This window comes from Salmo salar, chromosome ssa19 (assembly GCF_905237065.1).
Source record: "Salmo salar chromosome ssa19, Ssal_v3.1, whole genome shotgun sequence".
Lineage (NCBI taxonomy): Eukaryota > Metazoa > Chordata > Actinopteri > Salmoniformes > Salmonidae > Salmo > Salmo salar.
The window spans coordinates 53,977,523-54,001,135 of record NC_059460.1 but is presented as its reverse complement, the minus strand read 5'-3'; the positions used below and the strand labels follow the sequence as shown (position 1 = coordinate 54,001,135).

Sequence of the window (23,613 nt, the reverse complement as noted above, 5' to 3'; positions counted from 1 at the left end):
GTATTTTCAGCAGTTTGAAGCTGGTGTACAAAACTGGAAGCTAAAGTCACAAAAAAAGAAACTTAAAAATGGAAGGCATGGAACTAGCGCACATAAAACAGATCTACCGCTTCTTAGGGTTTTAATGAGAATGACAGATCTGTATTTTATTTTGTCAGAACTGTGTAACGGAACAAAAAAAATATATGGTTCTATTCAGAACGAAACGATTCGAAAATAATTTATGTTCCAACCCCTGATGACTGTTTGATTTGGATTTATCAGGATGCCCATTAGCCGACAGCTTGTTGACACTTCTTTCATATATTTATAGAGTGCTGTGTCATTACATGACCGTCATTGATCTCGCTTTCGAAGAAGAACTCTGTACAACACCAATAAGTTATTTCCAACCTAATTAATGCACAAAAACATGAGCTACCATTTTCCTTTATTTAACTAGGCAAAACCCTAACCCGGAAAACACTGGGCCAATTGTGCGCCGGCCTATGGGACTCCCAATCACAGCCGGTTGTGATACAGCCTGGACTCGAACCAGGGTCTGTAGTGACACCTCTAGCACTGAGATGCCTTGCCTTAGACCGCTGCGCCACTCGGGAGCCCAATGTAGGGTGGTGTTGTCACGATACCAGAATTTTGACTTCAATACCTATACCAGGTTTAGTATCACAATACACGATACTATCACGATCCAAAAAGATGAAATCAGCTACTGCTCTGTTCAATCTTTGGGCATCTTCTGAGTTTGAATTTCTATACATCAACATTTAAGAGACTGCCATGTATGCATTAATGAGTCAATTATACAGTCATACAATCAATTTGACTTTGTTAAAAAAATAATCTAACTACATAATGGTAATCATTTATTTGAATGGTAAATCTCTATTGATAAACTGGGTAAATCAAGATGTCACCTAGGCCTTTCCACAATACAGGTGAATGCATTTTCAAAAGGAGTGTGTGCATGCATTGAGTTACTGAGCTTGTTTTAGGTGATTTCATGGGGCTACAGACGACAAACAATCTGTTTCCCTTCTATTTGGGACTTATTTTATTGTACTGATAAACATTTGCATAGAAGTAGCTAGGCTTGGGCGGTATCCAGATTTTCATATTGTCATACCATCCTTCTCTTGTACTGCGATTTTATGGTATTACCGGCATAGCACACCAGAATGCAAACAAAATTAGCACAAACTAATAGCGAAATCACATAGACAATGTTAGCTAAATGCTAGCTAAATGCTAACGAGCGAAAACAAACATAAACAAGTTGCAAAACAGGCAAATACAACTCATAAAGTTATATAAGCATAGCTAGTCTCTACCGAATGTCATTTTCACTGAGTGTGGACATTTTCAAGCGAAAGTGAACTAGAGAAATTGCACAAATGAACAAAGTTGTGATGCATGCTTTTCTGAGGAAGAGCAGCATGTGTAGTACACAGAGCAGAAAGGAGTAGAACGCTAGAAGTAAGCACAGGGGAACTAACGCTTGTAGGAAGCACAAGGAAAAATGGCAGCTGTACAGATAACTCATCCAGAGCTCTTTGACTTCTGGCAGAAAGCCATTATAAGATTCACTGCATGACCAAAAGTATGTGGACACGTGCTCGTTGAACATCTCATTCCAAAATCATGGGAATTAATATGGAGTTGGTCCCTCCTTTGCTGCTATAACAGCCTCCACTCTTCTGGGAAGGCTTTCTGCTAGGTGTTGGAACATTGCTGCGGGGACTTGCTTCTATTCAGCCATAAGCGCATTAGTGAGGTCAGGCACTGATGTTGGGTGATTAGGTCTGACTTGCAGTCGGCGTTCCAATTCATCCCAAAGGTGTTCGATGGGGTTGAGGTCAGGGCCTGTGCAAGCATGTCAAGTTCTTTCACACCGACCTCGACAAATCATTTTTGTATGGACCTTGCTTTGCACCACGTAACTGTCATGCTGAAACAGGAAAGGGCCTTCTCCAAACTGTTGCAACAAAGTTGGAAGCACAGAATCGTCTAGAATGTCATTGTATGCTGTAACGTTAAGATTTTCCGTTCACGTGAACTAAGCGGTCTAGCCCGAAACCATGAAAAACAGCCCCAGACCATTATTCCTCATCCACCAAACTTTACAGTTGGCACTATGCAAACCCAGATTTGAATGTCGGACTGCCAGATGGTGATGCGAGATTCATCACTCCAGAGAAAGCATTTCCACTGCTCCAGAGTCCCATGGCATTGATTTTTACACCACTCCAGTCAACGCTTGGCATTGTGCATGGTGATCTTAGGCTTGTGTGAGGCTGCTAGGCCATGGAAACCCATTTCATGAAGCTCCCGACTAACAGTTCTTGTGCTGATATTGCTTTCAGAGGCAGTTTAGAAATCGGTTGTGAGTATTGCAACCGAGGACAGACTATTTTTACAGGCTACGCACTTCAGCACTCGGCGGTCCTGTTTTGTGAGATTGTGTGGCCTACCACTTCGCGGCTGAGACATTATTGCTTCTAGACATTTCCACTTCACAGTTGACCAGGGCAGCGCTAGCAGGGTCGAAATTTCACAAACTGACTTGTTGGAAAGGTGGCATCCTATGACGGTGCCACGTTGCAAGTCACTGAGCTCTTCAGTAAGGCTATTCTACTGCCAATGTTTGTCTATGGAGATTGCATGGCTGTGTGCTTGCTTTTTATACACCTTGTCAGCAACTGGTGTGGCTGAAATAGCCGAATCCACTAATTTGAAGTGGTTTCAACAGGCTATTATATAAATAATGTATCTGATAGCAAACATTTAGAAGCAAATTGCATTCAAGTGTAACTTCATCAACTCATGTGCGCTGCACAACAGAGACTCACTGATAGATATAGAACGCTATGGACTCACCAGCTCGCTTTCTCCTGTTGTGCTATTTACAAAACAACACGTGAGTGGCTCAACTGTTCTGGGGGAACTACGGTAAGCTTCATCATTTAAAATAATGTGGCAGGTGAAATGAAAAACGCAATCTGCTTTATCTCCTAAGTTATTGCACTGCTGGTAATAACTTTAAAAAGTAGCTATAAATATTCACAATTATTGAAAATCTTCAAAAAAAATTGCTTGGACGGTATTGACGATATTGAAAAACTATCCTGTGGCTTTTTCCAGGTACCCCGGTATACAGTATATACGGTATACTGCCCAAGCCTAGAAGGAGCTTTCTTTATAAAAAATGTGAGCTGTCTCTTTAACCAGTAATGATGTCATTCACGAGGCAGTCAATTCGCTGAGGCAATATTAGATAGTCTTTGAGAGAGACGTGAGAGAGAATAAGTGAATGAATAAAGTTTTTGGTGGCAAACAGCTTTGAAATAAGTATATTTTGCATGATGGTTTGCATATTAACACAAACAAAGTTCTAGGGTAGTTAATTGATATTAGCTTTAGCTGTCAGCTAGCAAGGAAAGCTACCGGTGTATTCTTCCATTGTAAAGTGTTCTAGCCTGTATGGACATTGTTTTGTGAACAGTAATTAAAAACCCTCTAGAGTCTATTAGGGGTGTACTTGTGCATTTTGGATGGTGTTATGCATCAATGTACAGTACGCCTTTAAGATTCTGACATATGTTTAAGTGCAGCTGGCTGTGTCGGTGTTTATGTACCCATATGAAAGGGCAGAGTTCAGGATCATGTGAATATCTCTCTATAGTTCCCTGGTGTGAGGAAACATTATCCTCATGATGCAATGGATCTGTGATTACTACACGTGACCAGACTTTTAGAGCAATAGACTCACTGCCCTGGACAGAGTACACACACCTAAATGAATGCATACATACAAGTACAGATAGTCCTCCATGCATTTGTAAGCAGCACTCTTACACCCTCACACACACATATATGTTTTGACAACAAGTGTTAATATAGATAACTGTCTTCTGTACAGCTGTTCTCGCCCAAAGAGCCTGTAAATTGAGTTGAACTCAATGACTGAGGAGCAAATCGGTACAGTAGAGTTGGCTCGTGGGACACGTTCCAAACAGATACTCCATTTCCACCTTGCCTCGGTTGAGTCCTTGATCCTTGTCCAGGTTGGGACGTGTCCAACTGTCCCCTGTGCATCCCTGCATTCCACATCTGGAGTACTCTATGGGGCCAAGGCTGGCGGTGTGGCCCCAGAGAGATCGTGTGTGTGTGTGTGTGTGTGTGTGTGTGTGTGTGTGAGAGAGAGTGTGAATGAGAATGTTCCAATGAAATAATTGATTATTGAACCGGATTTGAGGATGTGCACACGCGCGCATGCTCACAGTTCAGGCATGGGCTATTCTGAGGATGTCAACACAACAGACCACATCAGCGGTTTGCAATAAACACAAATCACAAGATCTACTTGCCCCTCTCTGCAATGGCCGCCTATAACAGCCAGATACTGTCTTTCCTCTGTAACACAGAACTGAGAGGGAATGGGAAAGGCAGAGAATTAGGTCAGGCATTCCTTTTTCTGAGAAGGGTGTCAGAATGCTATCCGATCTTACCAGGATCTCTGGCTTTCTTTTCTTTATTTTTCTTTCAGGGATTTTTTTCTCCTAAATCCACACTGCGCCCAAGTCCATTCTGAAATACGTTCTGGGGATGGAAAAACGCTTTCAGAGTAAACTTAAATGACTAAAACCAGCTATAAAATATGTAGAAAAGATAATGGACCTATGTACTGAGTGTACTAATATTGCGATGCACTCCTATTTGCCCTCAGAACAGCCTCAATTTGTCGGGGCATGGACTTTACAAGATGTTGAAAGCGTTCCACAGGGATCCTGGCGCATGTTGACTCCAGTGCTTCCTACAGTTGTGTCAAGTTGGCTGGATGTCCTTTGGTTGGTGGACCATTCTTGATAAACACAGGAAACTACATGTGTATATATAGTTAAAAAAATCTCTTTCAGAACTAACAATCACCAAAATAAAGGTTAGACAGTCAGGGATAATTTTCTTTTAAGAAAACTATGAATTAAAAATATAGATTTTTTTGTTTATTATGTTTGAGCAAAAGACCACTGCATTAGCCATGGCAAAATGCATAGGATCGCAGGAAATTAGCTTTAAAACTGCAATACTTTCTCTCAGCTGCATGGCAAAATATGTAGAATTGCAGTAAATTTGCTTTAAAACTGCAGCATTGTCTCTCAGCTCCATGGAGAAATGTATCGAATTGTAGGAAATCGGCTTAAAAATGCAAAAATGTCTCTACACCTCCGAGATGGGGCCTCTAAAATCGACTAGAAAATTCGGCCACGGTGATGGGCCGAACGTGCTTCCTGCCACGCCACCTGTCACGCCCACCACTTAAGCCCCTTTTTGATCAAATGTATTTATAAAGCACTTTTTACCTCAGCAGATGTCACAAAAGTGCTTATACAGAACCCAGACAAAAAAAATGTATTTCTTTCTTTCTCTCTCCCTCATTCTTTCTCTACATTTCTCTCTCTGGGCATTGGAGAGTGCAGAGAAAGTGCAGGGAGAGTTATTTGGCTTGCCCTGCCTGCGAAGGACGGGCCCCATTTTTGACAGGGCCCAGCTGATTAATCTCCACATTGGCTCGGTTAGTGTGTGTGTGTGTGTGTGTGTGTGTGTTCGCTACAGCTTAGTGCTTATAAACTATGCGCAGCTCTATAAACTATGCACAACAACCGGCCACTCATAGATTAAAGTGACTTTAAAACACAAAGATATTGGTTTTAGTTCAAGAGGGGTAATGAAATAACATAAATACTCGCTAAATAATTTATGTATTTATTGTTAGAAAACAAATGGACTAGAACTGAATGGAATAGCCTCTTTTCATGTCATCTGACCATAGCATTGGTTCCAATCCAAGTGCCAATGCTGTTTATCAAACTCCAGGCGGTGCTATGGTCAGATGACATGAAAATAGAGATCTTTGGCCACGCACACCAGTGGTGTGTTTGGCGTCAAAAATTCGGAAGCATATGCAGATGGAGGTATGGTCTAAGATCCATCCCAATATGTTCTCCAATCTCAGAAAAATGTTTTGATAAAGGCTCAGTGACGTTATCCTCGCAAGGGGAGAGTCCCGGAGTATTGAAAACAAGAGTGCCAATAATTTTGACCCCTATCTTTTGAGAGGTTTTGTATTACTTGAGCAATTTTATTAGTATAAAATAATATAATTTCCCCAAATTTTTATAGCCTACAATATAGCTCAATATTTGTATTATTTATTTGATAGTCTTTTTTGCTCATCTTTAGTAAGGGTGTCATTAATTATGGACTTGATTGTATTTAATGTTCCAAGCCAGCAACTTATCTGTGTCAGAGTGAGTCGTCATTTGCATACCCCCCCATGGCGCCTGTTTACCCTGCACCGCATGCTTTTCGTGATTTACACCCATAGATCAATATAGCTCCACCGATTTCCATAATATGCAAACAGAAGGCTATGATTCAAGAGTGAGGTTTGGCAAACTCTCTCTGGGGGTTGGTTTTGGCTTGGCTACTCTGGTGAGGCCTCGCTAACTGACTCACTGACTTTGGCTCCTCTGGGAAAGTCTTATATGTGGGAAAACTGATAACTGTATATTAGAGCGAAATTGCTTTGCCAGAAACATCCAGGTATACTGTTACTTTAAGTTAGCGTCCAGAGAGAGGCCCATTTTTGTTTTGGATTTTGTTTTGGCTGGAATGAGTGGAAAGGAGGATATGGTATAGGCTACCTACATTTAAACCATGCCTTCTTATCCATCAGCCTTACGACATCATGACTAGCTCCCACTTGTCATTCCACACTGAAGACAGGTGTTTATAGTAACGACCACAGTCAAGCTGCTTCAGACACAAGCTGCATTATCTGTGGTTCAGGTTCCATCCAGCCAAGGTTTTGTTGTTATAGTTTGGTCCGGTTAGGTATTTAAGGACTACAGTTCTGTTCTCTACTGTGTTTATTGTTATACTGTCTACTGTTAGGCCATACATACGTCCATCCATTGCTGGCCATCTGTGTCAGCCTGAAATATTGTTAAGCATGGTATTATCGTTGTTCGCAACCATCCATGTAGGAATGGAAATTACAGTGTACTTGAATGACAGGGTTTCCACACTGAGAGGCATTTCCCAATCTCCCCTTTCACAGTTAACCCTGCTAACTACTATCTTTGCCTAAACAAATGAGGCAGATATAATGTTGTTGACTTAGCTTATAAGATGTGCTGCTCTCTCCTTTCACTGCTCTCCTAACTCTCACACACACACACACACACACACAGCACGCACACCACCCAGTCACACACAGACACACGGTGAGCCGCCCGCATAATGCTACAGAAAGCGCCAGGGAGAAACAGCTTGCAAAATAAGTGACAGACGACCCAGGGATTGAAGTATTGCTGCTAGTCGACCTCCCCCGCAGACAGCAATAAGAGGCTTGACTGACCCTGAACGGGAGGTTGGAACGTTATTAGCCGTTTACCGCCGCGTGAACTCTTAAATCCTTCCTGCTGTCCTCCTGTTTGTGTAAAATGGAGGGCACGGGAGGCCTGGGCCACTGACCGTTTGAGCCCTACCAATCCACAGCTGACCTTATCTGGCCAGCCTGTGCCGGTGCATATTTATCCCTCTCTGAGAGGCATGTCCACAGCTCTTTGCTACCTTAGCATAGGGAATAGCATGACAATCTAATGCAAGGCAACACCAAACAGCCATAGCCACTGTGCACTGCTTTATACCGTTAAGGTGTGTGAAACCAACATTTCATATCGGTGACAGCGCTGGACGACAGCGACTACAGTTTGTTGGAATTATCAGGGCTTCACAATGCACTGCTGACCCCTGAACCTGAGCTGTGGGTAGAGATCAGGGGTTGAGTTGTTGTTTAAGCCTGTAGATGCTGCTGCTGAATTCATTTTTGCACTTTTCAGGTATTTCCCTACGGGTGTAAAATGTGGCCCTGAAATTCCTTCAAATGTACACTCACTTACTGAATGTTTCAAATCAAAAACACTTAAAAGGTACGTAGTTATGAAAAGCCCTTTTGCCTCTTGTCCATGAAAAGCTTAGTGGTAGTTCAGGAGCTTAGGAGCTGCTAAGCTAGTTACAAATGGCTCGCAAAACTACCGCTAACTTCCTTCATACTGGAAGCACAGACAAAGAAATGGTATCCACGGGTTCAGCTGACTAGAGAAGTACAGTGCATTTGGAAAGTATTCAGACTAGAGGTCGACCGATTAATCGGAATGGCCGATTTAATTGGGTCCGATTTCAGGTTTTCATAACAATCGGAAATTGGTATTTTTGGACACCAATTTGGCCAATTAAAAAAAATAAAAAATAATAATTGACACACCTTTATTTAACTAGGCAAGTCAGTTAAGAACACATTCTTATTTTCAATGACGGCCTAGGAACTGTGGGTTAAACCTCTTACATCTAGACGTTCCGCTAGCGGAACACCTGCTCCAATATCCAATGATAGGCGTGGCGCGAATTACAAATTCCTCAAAAATACAAAAACTTCCATTTTTCAAACATATGACTATTTTACAGCATTTTAAAGACAAGACTCTCCTTTATCTAACCACACTGTCCGATTTCAAAAAGGCTTTACAGCGAAAGCAAAACATTAGATTATGTCAGCAGAGTACCCAGCCAGAAATAATCAGACACCCATTTTTCAAGCTAGCATATAATGTCACAAAAAACAAAACCACAGCTAAATGCAGCACTAACCTTTGATGATCTTCATCAGATGACACACCTAGGACAATATGTTATACAATACATGCATGTTTTGTTCAATCAAGTTCATATTTATATCAAAAAACAGCTTTTTACATTAGCATGTGACATTCAGAACTAGCATACCCCCCGCAAACCTCCGGTGAATTTACTAAATTACTCACGATAAACGTTCACAAAAAACATAACAATTATTTTAAGAATTATAGAATTATAGAGAACTCCTTTGTGCAATCGAGGTGTCCGATTTTAAAATAGCTTTTCGGTGAAAGCACATTTTGCAATATTCTGAGTAGATAGCCCAGCCATCACGGCTAGCTATTTAGACACCCACCAAGTTTAGCCCTGACCAAACTCCGATTTACTATTAGAAAAGTTTGATTACCTTTGGTGTTCTTCGTCAGAATGCACTCCCAGGACTGCTACTTCAATAACAAATGTTGGATTGGTTCAAAATAATCCATTGTTATATCCAAATAGCGGCGTTTTGTTCGTGCGTTCAAGACACTATCCGAAGTGTAAATAAGGGTCACGAGCACGACGCATTTCGTGACAAAAAAATTCTAAATATTCCATTACCGTACTTCGAAGCATGTCAACCTCTGTTTAAAATCAATTTTTATGCAATTTTTCTCGTAAAAAAGCAATAAGATTCGGACCGGGAAAGCGTGTATACGTACAAAGAGAGAGAAAATAAAAGCATGGGATCCCCTCGTGCACGAGCCTGAGTCTCACAGTACTGTGACCAGCCACTATCCAAACGCGCTACTTTTTTTCAGCCAGAGCCTGCAAAGCCACGATTCAGCTTTTTGTCGCCTTCTGAGAGCCCATGGGAGCCGTAGGAAGTGTCACGTAACAGCAGAGATCCCCTGTATTGGATAGAGATAATCAAGAAGGGCAAGAAATGGTCAGACAGGGCACTTCCTGTAAGGAATCTTCTCAGGTTTTGGCCTGCCAAATGAGTTCTGTTATACTCACAGACACCATTCAAACAGTTTTAGAAACTTTGGAGTGTTTTCTATCCAAAGCTAATAATTATATGCATATTCTAGTTTCTGGGCAGGAGTAATAATCAGATTAAATCGGGTACGTTTTTTATCCGGCCGTGAAAATACTGCCCCCTAGCCATAACAGGTTAACTGCCTTGTTCGGGGGCAGAACGACAGATTTTTACCTTGTCAGTTCGGGGATTCGTTTTTGCAACCTTCCGGTTACTAGTCCAACGCTCTAACCACCTGCCTTACATTGCACTCCACGAGGAACCTGCGTGGCAGGCTGACTACCTGTTACGCGAGGGCAGCAAGAAGCCAAGGTAAGTTGCTAGCTAGCATTAAACTTACAAAAAACAATCAATCTTCACATAATCGCTAGTTAACTACACATGGTTGATGATATTACTAGTTTATCTAGCGTGTCCTGCATTGCATATAATCGATGTGGTGCCTGTTAATTTCTCATTGAATCACAGCCTACTTCGCCAAACGGGTGATGATTTAGCACTGTCGTTTAACCAAACCTAACCATTTGTACCAAACCTAACCATAAATATCAATGCCTTTCTTTAAAATCAATACACAAGTATATATTTTTAAACCTGCATATTTAGTTAATATAGCCTGCTAACATGAATTTCTTATAATTAGGGAAATTGACACTTCTCTTGCGTTCCGTGCAAGCAGTCAGGGTATATGCTGCAGTTTGGGTTGCCTGGCTCGTTGCGAACTGTGTGAAGTCCATTTATTCCTAACAAAGACCGTAATTAATTTGGCAGAATTGTACAAAAATTATGACATAACATTGAAGGTTGTACAATGTAACAGCAATATTTAGACTTAGGGATGCCACCCGTTAGATAAAATACGGAATGGTTCCGTATTTCACTGAAAGAATAAACATTTTGTTTTCGAAATGATAGTTTCCGGATTCGACCATATTAATTACCAAAGGCTTGTGTTTCTGTGTGTTATTATGTTATAATTAAGTCTATGATTTGATATTTGATAGAGCAGTCTGACTGAGCGGTGGTAGGCAGCAGCAGGCTCGTACGCATTCATTCAAACAGCACTTTCGTGTGTTTTTCCAGCAGCTCTTCGCAATGCTTCAAGCATTGAGCTGTTTATGACTTCAAGCCTATCAACTCCCGAGATTAGCCTGGTGTAACCAATTGTGAAATGGCTAGCTAGTAAGCGGGGTGCGTGCTAATAGCGTTTCAATCGGGGATGTCACTCGCTCTGAGACTTGGAGTAGTTGTTCCCCTTGCTCTGCAAGGGCTGCGGCTTTTGTGGAGCGATGGGTAACGATGCTTCCAGGGTGGCTGTTGTCGATGTGTTCCTGGTTCGAGCGCAGGTAGGGACGAGGAGAGGGACGAGGAGAGGGACGGAAGCTATACTGTTACATTGGCAATACTAGTGCCTATAAGAACATCCAATAGTCAAAGGTATATGAAATGCAAATGGTATAGAGAGAAATAGTCCTATAATTCCTATAATAACTACAACCTAAAACTTCTTACCTGGGAATATTGAAGACTCATGTTAAAAGGAACCACCAGCTTTCATATGTTCTCATGTTCTGAACAAGGAACTTAAACGTTAGCTTTTTTACATGGCACATATTGCACTTTTACTTTCTTCTCCAACACTTTGTTTTTGCATTATTTAAACCAAATTGAACATGTTTCATTATTTATTTGAGGCTAAATTGGTTTTATTGATGTATTATGTTAAGTTAACATAAGTGTTCATTCAGTATTGTTGTAATTGGCATTATTACAAATAAACGCAAAAAAAAATCGGCCGATGTTAATCGGTATCGGCCCCGGGTGGTCCTCCAATAATCGGTATCGGCGTTGAAAAACCATAATCGGCCGACCTCTAATTCAGACCCCTTGATTTTTTCCCCCACATTTTGGTTGGATATGATTTGGAAAGGCACAGATTTGTCTATCATTTTTTTCATTTTACATTTTAGCAGACGCTCTTATCCAGAGCGACTTACAGTAGTGAATGCATACATTTCATACAATTTCATACATTTAAAAAAAAAAAAATCTGTGCTGGCCCCCCGTGGGAATCGAACCCACAACCCTGGCGTTGCAAACACCATGCTCTAACAATTGAGCTACAGGGAAGGCTAGTCTATATAATGTCCCACAGTTAACAGTGCATGTCAGAGCAAAAACTAAGCCATGAGGTCGAAGGAATTGTCCGTAGAGCTCCGAGACAGGATTGTGTCGAGGCACAGATCTGTGGAAGGGTACCAAAACATTTCTGCAGTGTTGAAGGTCCCTAAGAACACAGTGGCCTCTATCATTCTTGAATGGAAGAAGTTTGGAACCACCAAGACTCTTCCTAGAGCTGGAAGCCTGGCCATTGAGCAATTGGGGGAGGTGACCAAGAACCCGATGGTCACTCTGACAGAGCTCCAGAGTTCATCTGTGGAGATGGGAAAACCTTCCAGAAGGACAACCATCTCTACAGCACTCCGCCAATCAGGCCTTTATGGTAGAGGGGCCAGATGGAAGCCACTCCTCAGTAAAAGGAAAATGACGGCCCACTTGGAGTTTGCCAAAAGGCACCTAAAGGACTGACCATGGGAAACAAAATTCTCTGGTCTGATGACACCAAGATTGAACTCTTTGGCCTGAATGCCAAGCGTCACATATGGAGGAAACCTGCCACCATCCCTACGGTAAAGCATGGTGGTGGCAGAATCTTGCTGTGGGGATGTTTTTCAGCGGCAGAGACTTTGAGGCTAGACAGGATTGAGGGAAAGATGAATGGAGCGAAGTACAGAGAGATCCTTGATGAAAACCTGCTCCAGAGCACTCTGGACCTCAGACTGGGGTGAAGGTTCACCTTCCAACAGGACAACAACCCTAAGCACACAGCCAAGACAATGCAGGAGTGGCTTCGAGACAAGTTTCTGAATGTCCTTGAGTGGCCCAGCCAGAGCCCGGACCCAATTGAACATCTCTAGAGAGACCTGAAAATAGCTGTGCAGCGATGCTCCCCATCCAACCCAACAAAGCTTGGGAAGATCTACAGAGAAGAATGGGAAAAACTCCCCAAATACAGGCGTGCCAAGCTTGTAGCGTCATACCCAAGAAGACTTAAGGCTGTAATCGCTGCTAAAAGTACTTCAACAAAGTGCTGAGAAAAGGGTCTGAATACTTATGTAAATGTGATATTTCACTTTTTTTAAATCCATTTTAGAATAAGCCTGTAACGTAACAAAATGTGGAAAAAGTCAAGGGGTATGAATACTTTCCAAAAGGCGTCATTGCCAAAATCCCGAACTATCCTTTTAAAGAGCTTTCACAGCCTCTAAAGATGGGAGGCAGTACAGGTTTATGGGTTGACAAGTGATTGATTGCTTATTCCAGGTATTAAATGTATAGTGTGTTAGTTGCCTTTGCTAATATAACAGTGCCGCTGGAGGGAGTAACAGATATGAGTGCCAAGTGTTTTCTGATTTTAATGCACCCGCAATGAATTCAGGTGATTCTGCCCAGAGTGGGTGAAAACACGCTTTGGTGATGACATTTCACTTCCTTATGTTCGAAAATACATTTTACCAAGACATTTTTCATTTTCTGAATTGTTCAGTGGGGTCTTTCTCTAACAAATTATTAACATTATATCTAAAAAGTAGGATTTCCTAACCTAATGCATCCGATAATTTGCACCGAGCTCTGTTGACAGAGCGGTGCAGCTTTATCACCAAAACTTTTTAGGATTTTACATTTTGTGTTCGTCTTCAAAGTTGTTTCCGCGGGTTGCAAATAGTTAAATTATCATGAAATGAGCCGAATTAAATATAAAAGGCTTTGAAAATAAAAAGCTTTGGGTACGCTCATTGACATTTAACAGAGATACACATGTTTTTTGTGAGAAAGCTATAAAAAACAGGAACTTTGCATTAATATGAACATCATATATTACAATATGAAAATACCACATGTCTCAAATGTATATCTATTCTACCTCTTTATTGTTTTATGTCCTCCGTATTTGAGAAGAAAGATGACAAGTTCAATGGTACGCCTGTCCGGTAGCCTTAATTCTTTCCCAGCATCCAGCCTAGTTGACGTGATGCTATTTTCATGACCACTTTTTTTCCTCTGGCCTCCATTGATTTAGTCGCCCTACTTCTGGCCATCCTACAAATCAAATGAAATTGTATTTGTCACATACACGTGTTTATCAGATGTTATTGCGGGTGTAGCGAAACGCTTGTGTTTCGAGCTCCAACAGTGCAGGAATATCTAACAAGTAATATCTAACAATACACACAATCTAAAGTAAAGGAATTAAGAATATATAAATATTTGGATGAGCAATGTCAGAGCGGCATAGACTAAGATACAGCAGACTAGGATAGAATACAGTATATACATATGAGATGAGTCACGCAAAATATCTAAACATTATTCAATTGACCAGTGTTCCAATTTTTAAAGTGGCTAGTGACTTCAAGTCTATGTGTATAGGGCAGCAGCCTCTAATGTGCTAGTGATGGCTATTTAATTGATGGCCTTGAGATTGAAGCTGTTTTTCAGTCTCTCGTTCCCAGCTTTGATGTACCTGCACTGACCTCACCTTCTGGATGGTAGCGGTTGTGAACAGGCAGTGGCTCGTGTGGTTGTTGTCCTTGATGAGAGTAGAAACTCCAAAAAGTTTAGAACGGATTATGATAGAGACATGAGGTTTGGACCATTGATTTTCTTAGATGATTCTTACATGATTCTTTACATGATTCTTTACACAATTAACATATTATTTTATCCATTGGTCAAGAGATGCGGTTTTTATTAATGGTCTCTCAACAGTAAGGGAGAGCGCCTTCCGACTCTCATACAGGTCATTACATTTCTGACACTATTGCAGTGCAAAGACTTGTTGAACAGTTGATTCATTGGCCAAGAATCCATCTGAAGCCAGCTGGATCACTGATGAAGTTGGCAAGCCAAAGCCAGGATCAAAAGGCAAGAGTTTGTTACACGTGTAGCCTTAATGAAGCGTAGACATTGGAATTGTTTCATTATCTTCTGAATAGGTAGGAGTGGACTCATTTTCTGCCAAGTCAAGTGGAAGCCCAATAGTGCCTGTGACTTTCTTGTCAGTGAATATAAAGCAATGTCATCAGATGTGCAAAGCCATAATGGCCAAAAACAAAAAGGGGCCATTGAATAATGAAAGAGTAGATAAGTGTACTCTACTGTCCTGACTAAATTGCATTATGTTGGTACATTTGCCAAATCAGATACTGATGATAAAATGTATATCTGGATATACGTTCGTACTCAGTCTGAACCTATTGAAGATATCAGGCCATGGTATAGACAGCCACTGTATCCATGTTGATATGTGAGGTACTTTGTCTGTACATTCAGAATTTTAAGAAATGGGTTATTCAAAGTTGAAAGGGTATTTATTGAGTTGCACAAGCATCGTAATTGTTCTTATGTAAGTTAATTTGTTAAAATAATAAATGTTTGCAGCTCTCAATGATCTAGTAGTGGCAGGGAGATATATTATTATAGTAGCAGTGAGCAGTGGACTAAGACGATTAGGGAATATAATATATAACGTAAATCCTTTGCAGACTGCACCATCCGCTTACATTACTGAACAAATGTACCTAAGACGACCAATGTAAAGAGCAATAGGCTAAGTGTTAGGTTAGACGCCTCCATTTGGCTGGAGGATTAAGATGGAAAGCTTTTTAGAGGAAAGCTGGCCACATGAAATTCACTGTAGAGGTTTGCTTTGACCAGCAGACCCCCCCCCCCTTCAAATCCCACCCTTTGCAGCTCCCTCTGATTGCCACCCCTCCTGAACCTTCAACTACTTGTTGCCTGTCCCTGGCTAACCAGAACACACACGGCTCACCGAAATCAAGTATTTTCAGCTAACCCTTGTCCTTATTGAATGTACAGTGTGCCTGGAGGACACTTGACCTTTCATACCTCAGGCGTATTGAGCTGTTTTAATCGTGTGGATTTGTCAACAGTTGTCGTTCTATGCGTCTCTGAGGCCACTAATCCTTTTGCTAGAGAGAACTACTTGAAATATCTGTGAGATATGTTAGTACAGCAGACCAGAATAAAAGGCAGAAGGGAGGGTTTTATTTCCCCCTGTTCTAGTGCAGTGTTTATGACTCCACAGGTGCAGATATCAGGTTTTGGTGGTTGGAAATGGGGAGGAGGGAGTGGGATAGGTTTAGTGGGAGCTTTGCTGCCTGTATGGGCATAAGGTCATTGATATGTTTGCGTAGCACACAAATGCACAGTACAAGGAGCTATCTTTGGCCATGGCCATGGGTCACCTTGTCTGCTCTACACTAGCACCATGCATACGTGCTACAGATATTTTCATGTGGATATTGCCCATGAATGACAGCAGGCACTGCTGTCTGTTTTAAGGAATTAGGAGCCTGCCAACGTGAGGTTATCACGTTATCATCGAACCATATGAAAGAATGAGCGAGGATCCCCTGACGGCACAGTGAGCAGTTTGGTGATTGTCTAGCGTTCATCTTGAATACTTTTCTCATTTGATGGAAAAAGAGCATTCTTTATATTTTGAACATCATGTGACAAAAGTCACTGGGCTATATGGAACAGTTAGCATGTTGTATGTGCAGTGTGGTGCTGGAATGTGTTAGCGAATAGCTAGCGGTTGTAGTTGGTGAGAAACAGCTTGATGTGTGTTTTCAGAGGGAGAAGAGTGGGAGAGGGTGCAGTTCAAAGTGAATGTGTTTGACTGTAGTGGAGGATCTGTCAGAGACAATGAGAGGACAGGTGCCGGAGGATGGAGCAGTAGTGACACAGATCCCTCACTCATGCCTCTCAGGTGGGAGAGTCGGAGTGTATCGCCGATCCCTGCCCATCTGTCACTATTGGCGCTGTTAGCATTACTTACTCTCTCTTTCTCTCCCAGGGATTTTGCTTTCATTGAAATCCTTGGGCAGGCCGCCTGAGTGATTAAAAAAAAATAATAATAATAATAAAAAAAGAGGTTTGGTTTTTTTCAGGTCGTTTAAGTCTAAACTTAATTTTATTTTAATTCTCCATGGAGAAATTTGAGAAAATGTTTTCTAAAATTCAGCCAGGCCAAACAAGCCCCTTGCCACAGCCACCACTGAAGACCCTTTTTGATCCAGAAAATAACCCTGTCTCCCTGTACACTCACCTCTTCTCTCAGTTGGGACAATGGAGGAAGCAAGCTACAGTATTTTTTTCAGTAGAACTGAGTTAGGATGCATTTAGCATACAGTGGGAGTGATGCCAGTCTTTGGATTGCCTGAATCTCCAACAGTATGATTCACCACATGGCTCACTGTAATCCCAGTGGATATTTTTGGACCGGATGCATTCTGAACCTTGACTCTACACTTGAGAGAAATTCATTTTTCAGATGGGCATTTTAAGTCTATACTTTACTGGAAAGACACTTACACAGATGTATTTTTTTCCTGCTGCATTACAATGCTTAGAGACTGTGACATTTAAACCAAAGCTATGAGGATATATCCACACAAATACATACTTCAGTGGCATTTAAATGTAATTGTCATTTCTATTCCAGGTTGTGACATTTTAACAAGAAATTTCTCCTGGAAATCAAGTGGATCCAATTGTTTCTGGTAAGTTATTTATTTTTGTCTAGACAGGAAATAATAATCATTTAAGAGGTTCGGAATATGAGCTAGATATAGTGCCTAAATCTCTCTGTACTTTGCTCCATTCATCTTTGCCTCGATCCTAACTAGTCTCCCAGTCCCTGCTGCTGAAAAACATCCCCACAGCATGATGGTGCCACCACCATGCTTCACCGTAGGGATGGTGCCAGGTTTCCTCCAGACATGATTCTTGGCATTCATGCCAAAGAGTTCAATCTTGCTTTCATCAGACCAGAGAATCTTGTTTCTCATGGTCTGAGAGCCTTTAGGTGCCTTTTGTCAAACTACAAGTGGGCTGTCATGTGCCTTTTACCGAGGAGGGGCTACTGTCTGGCCACTCTACCATAAAGGCCTGATTGGACTTTTATGTCCCTCACTAATGTTAAGCATCAGCTGTCAGAGCAGCTTACCGATCATTGTACCTGTACACAGCCCATCTGTAAATAGCCCACCCAACTACCTCATCCCCATATTATGTTATTTATTTTTTTGCTCCTTTGCAGCCCAGTATCTCTACTTGCACATCGTCTTCTGCACATCATCTTCTGCACATCTATCACTTCAGTGTTAATGCTAAATTGTAATTATTTCACCACTATGGCCTATTTATTGCCTTACCTCCCTAATCTTACTACATTTGCACACACTGTATATAGTTGTTTCTATTGTGTTATTGACTGTACATTTGTTTATTCCATGTGTAGCTCTGTGTTGTTTGTGTCACACTGCTTTGCTTTATCTTGGCCAGGTCGCAGTTGTAAATGAGAACTTGTTCTCAACTGGCCTACCTGGTTAAATAAAAGTGAAATAATACAAATACAATTGGTGGAGTGCTGCAGAAGATGGTTGTCCTTCTGGAAGGTTCTCCCATCTCTACAGAGGAAATCTAGAGCTCTGTCAGAGTGACCATCAGGTTCTTGGTCACCTCCCTGACCAAGGCCCTTCTCCCCTGATTGCTTAGTTTAGCCGGGCGGCCAGCTCTAGGACGAGTCTTGGTGGTTCATAACTTCTTCAATTTAAGAATGATGGAGGCCACCGTGTTCCTGGGGACCTTCAATGCTGCAGAAATGTTTTCGTACCCTTCCCCAGATCTGTGCCTCTACACAATCCTGTCTCAGAGCTCTACGGACAATTCCTTCGACCTCATGGCTTGGTTCTTGATATAACATGCACTGTCAACTGTGGTACATTATACAGACAGTTGTGTGCCTTTCCAAATCATATCCAATCAATTGAATTTACCACAGGTGGACTCCAATCAAGTTTTAGAAACATCTCAAGGATGATCAATGGAAACAGGGTGCACCTGAGCTCAATTTTGTGTCTCATAGCAAAGTGGTTGAATCCTTATGTAAATAAGGTATTTCTGTTTTATAGATTCTAAAAACCTGTTTTTGCTTTGTCATTATGGGGTATTGTGTGTAGATTGCCGAGGATTTAATTTTTTTAAATAAATTTTAGAATAAGGCTGTAATGTAACAAAATGTGGAAAAAGTAAAGCGGTCTGAATATTTTCCAAAAGCACTGTATATTGGTAATACACCTGTAATATACATTTTGGTTGCAGTGTACTGAAAGTATTATTGCCATATGAAATTTAGTTGATCTGTGCATGCAGAGCAAGTGGTGACAATGATGAAGGTTCTGAGTACTGTAGGATCAACAGTGCAATGCTATAATGTTAGGTTGCAGAGCAGCATCAATAGTGCAATGCTATAATGTTAGGTTGCAGAGCAGGATCAATAGTGCAATGCTATAATGCTAGGTTTCAGTGTCGGATCAACAGTGCAACGCTATAATGTTAGGTTGCAGTGTCGGATCAACCGTGCAACGCTATAATGTTAGGTTGCAGTGTCGGATCAACCGTGCAATGCTATAATGTTAGGTTGCAGTGTCGGATCAACCGTGCAATGCTATAATGTTAGGTTGCAGAGCAGGATCAATAGTGCAATGCTATAATGTTAGGTTGCAGTGAGGCAAGGCAGTGGGTGCTGTTGACTGGTGTTGTGGTTTTATTTGTCAGCTCTGTCATTGAACAGAGGGAAGTGGTTGGCTTGTCTGCCTCTCCCCACAGTCAGCAGTCCAGGAAATACCTCAACAAAAGTATTAGAGCAGTAAAGAAATATGGGTCAACCAGAGAGCACCAGATGAAGAGTAAACTGTTGGTTGGTAGATGGAGTGTTTACGGTGTAGCGTTGAGTCATTTTATTCTTTGTTATGATAGCTTCACTTTCACGGATCTATTTTTATTGTAACCTGAGCTGATTGGCTGGGATGGTCCGGGTTCACGGTTAGTTCAAGATCATTTTGTTGAGGTTAACGTCTGGAGATGGGGCCTAGTAAGCCACAGAGTGGTGATGGAAGGACAATGACTGCTTTGTTTAGTCTACAAACCCATGGGAGGTATGGCGTCAATTGCACCTAATCTGCTATTTCATATTGACACAGTACACACTGTGCTTTAACCTAAAGCACAATGACCGATGACTCTATGCTTCTCCTCTGCTTACAACCAATTTACATGTTTTCACTTTCTTTTGGTTGCGGAGTAGGCTGTGTGACATGGGTCATAAAGAAGTTGGTTGAGTCCGTGAACCCACGGTTTGCTAAGACACTGCAGTCGTCGAGTTCAAACGTAACTTTTGTTACTGCCGCAACTTCCTGTTGCGATTAGACTAGCCCAGAAAAAGACAAAACAACAGCAGCCTTTTAAGTGAAATTAAAGCTTGGGTCTGCAATGTGAAATATCAGAAACAATTGTTTTATTAAATGGGTTGTGCCATGGAGCCATTATCAAGTCTCTCTCATTCTATTTATAATGGCATGCAGACTAGATAGCATAATGCAAATCTGATATTCTATTCTGTTATTGTCATATGGTCTCAGGCTGACATGGTATCTTTTTGATTGGACTCAAGTGTCAATGTTAAAGTCAATGTGTGAAACTCATTACATTATGGAAGTGGCGCATATGGGCAAGCAATACCCACCCGACCATGGGACTAGCTAGGGTTGCCCTGACACCACACCACCCGTCCTTTGAGGGCCTCTTCATAAGGGGCTTATGGGCTCTGGAACAGCTGCTGGTGCCTGGTTGTCATAACGAGTGCCCTCCCCCGGAGCCTGGTATCCTTTCCGGTGGGGTAGTTGTTTGTTTTTCCACGTCAAAAGGAAGTTGTTCACTTCCATTCAGCCCTTTCCCCCTCTTTTGAGAACATCCATAAGTTAAACTGAAGCTACAGCATTTTTTAACTAGGCATGTCAGTTAAGAGCAAATTCTTATTTACAGTGACGGCCTATGAACAGTGGGTTAACTGCCTTGTTCAGGGGTAGAACGACAGATTTTTACCTTGTCAGCTCAGGGATTCGATCCACCAACCTATCGGTTACTGGCCCAACGCTCTAACCTCTAGGCTACCTACCGCCTTATATAGGCTAACGGTTGCATGAGAATTTCTGCTACAACAGCATGTTTTTCTTGAATTGCAAATACTTAAAAGCTCTTTGGTCAGAATGAGGTCAAACACATTCTTTTGGAGCCAGGCCCTCACCACTCATGCCCCCACACCTCATTTATTTTGTGGGGCCTTCAACCACTCATTGCTGACAATATACCGCTCTGTCTCTCAAGGTACAAAATGGGCGTCCATGCTAGCTCACGATATTGAAAGCCATTAAAACCACAAAGCAGACACAGTGCAGGGACTGACAATCCCTTTGAATTGTTTTACATGAGCGGGCTGTGAGGTTGCTGTCTCTGATAGCTCTGAAAAAGTGACAGAGGGAGAGTGAGGAGGAAATTGACACATTAATTGTAGAGTGCTTGGTGGCCCTCATTTATCCAGGTGACTGACTGCAGTGTCTGGTTAGCGTAATTCACTAACAGGCTGGAGTTGTCCACCAGTGGCATGTAATTTGCATGAGTGGATTGCAGGCTGGTGAATGGTGTAGGGGTGGGTATTTGAAATTCATTCACTATTCAGAAAATATCATATTTTTTGAGATATCCAGATAGTCGAAATACACATATTTAAAGGAAATTATTATTATTTTTGTTTATTACAATGGAGACTGTGCTTGTTTCAGAGGAGCAGAGGCCGGTGTGTGTGACAGTCTGTGTTAGGCACGGAGGGAGAAAGAGAGAGAGAAAGTAGGTTGTTGCTGCCATAGGTTATCTATCATACCATCTGGTAGTGCCTGTCTTGACTGCATCAAATCGTTGTAAAGAAGCTAGCTAGCTACAGTATCCAAGCTAAGTTAGCCAGTTAGCTAACTAAAGTAGCTAGGCTAATTGAAGCTATTTTTCTGCGCTCCCCGTAATTGTCTACAACAACTCCATTCATATGAAACAACAGCCTGCCTGTTGGTTGATCATTGTAGCCTACTCCTTCTCATTTCGCCAACTTAATTCCATAATTGTAATTATATTTTGCATTGTTTAGAAATCTCCCACTTTACTTGCTACACATGAAGCCTCTGACTGTAGCGCAGCTATGACTGACCGACAATAACAACAAGCTACACGTGTGTAAGTGTAACCGGTGTGAAATGCCTAGCTAGTTAGCGGTGCTCGCTAATAGCGTATCAATCGGTGACGTCGCTCGCTCTGAGACCTTGAAGTAGTTGTGGGAAACAACTGGAGCGATAGATAGGTAACGATGCTTCGTGCGAGGCAGTTGTTCTGTTCACAGGGTCCGGAGAGGGACGAAAGCAACACTGTTACATAGGCTACCGGTGCATATTTTGTATGGGGAGCACTCATAAAAACTTTTCATTGTTAAAATAGGCCTATCTTTTTATTTTTTTGATTAATGATTATCGAATAAAGGTCTTCTGCTGTCAATTTCCAACTGCATTATATCCTGACTGCTTTCAGATAGGCTGTAGCCCTACAAGCAACCGGGGTTGAATAGGCATATTTGTGTACTTCAAAGACATGCTGGCGGAAACTATAACCTGGTTTGTTATGCTAATCAAGACCATGGTCTCGTCTCGTGGTTGTTAGTCATGGCATGGCGAGTTACATTTTTGTATTTTTAAACATTACTTATTAACCATAAATCACTTTTTGTTGCACAATTGTATACATTGAATTTGTCATATTTTTCACATTCCAACAATTCTGCCTAATGTTCAATAAGAACCGACGCCAACAAAGCTGCTCTGCATAAAAACACGTTTCACTCTGGATGGATGGATGTATGGGAATGTTTTTTTTCTCTCTCTCATTCCCCTCCGGCGGTGTCCGTTGAAGTAAAAAAAAAAAAAACAGGTGCAGCCGGGAGGGAGTGATATGAACTTGAGACCTTGCTCAAACAGTTGGGCGACCACGCTATACAATCAGTCTAGTCTTGTCTTTGAGCAGAATAAAAGGAACTGTTTGGAGAGTGGGACCTGGTTGGACCACTCTGCTTTCAGTGTCCCTACTCCCGATTGTGATGTGTGTTTTCCTTTTGACTTTGTGTGGGCTCAGCCTTATAGGATTAGAGATAAGGATATCATAGCATGGATAAGTACGTATTGTGTGTAGCTGAGGACAAAAGAGGGTCGTTGCTGTTTAACAGTGGATCTTTATAAGTAACACTCTGTAGATAAGTAATACAGTAAGTCTGGAAATAATCAGGGAAGAACTGGGTAATTTTACCCTGAGATGTAAGAACATGCTGGCTCACTCTCTGTGTGCGTGTGTGTGTGAGAGTGGCGCACACACGCGCATGAGTGTGGGTAAGGGATTGAGGGCTCGGCGAAACACTTTATTCCTTGCTTGAGTAATAATGAAAAGTGCAGTGATGGTGCAAAGAGCTGGTCTTGATTTCAAAAGCTTGATTCCACCAAGAAAAGACACGTTGTGGTCAGGGTCACTTTGGGCTATTTTGTACAGCTAGGATATCCATAATTAACGTGTTTGTTGCGTCCAAACTGCAATAAACAGAGTCACAAAGCTTTGTATACGGTGTACACCGCTGTAATCAAGACCAGACTAGTAACCCAAGTTAAGAGAAAGCAGGGGGGAAAAAATAAAGAGGGAGGGGGAGGGCAGAGATAAGGGGACGTGTGGCAACTGGAGGCTAGCAGTGTGCATCGTTAGCTAGCTAGTTTAGAGCTGGCATTCCGTGTCTTTTGTTGACAGCCACAAGTATTGCGCTTCCTCAGCCTCCCTCCAACACGCTCACCACACACATGAGCTGTGGAACCCTCCAGTAAACA

The 23,613-nt window shown here is 41.8% G+C and overlaps 1 protein-coding gene across 5 annotated transcripts in view; it reads left to right on the top strand.

The window, feature by feature from the left end:
* Positions 1-23,613, top strand: part of LOC106579329 (thyroid hormone receptor alpha) — a 154,155-nt gene that overhangs the window by 14,193 nt on the left and 116,349 nt on the right. For 3 of the 5 annotated variants that reach the window (XM_014159158.2, XM_014159154.2, XM_014159152.2), the window contains exon 2: positions 17,313-17,370. The exons of the other annotated variants lie outside the window; for them this stretch is intronic. The gene's annotated coding sequence lies outside the window, so the exon portion shown is untranslated. The remainder of the gene's footprint in view (positions 1-17,312; positions 17,371-23,613) is intronic. 5 annotated transcript variants of the gene reach the window in all.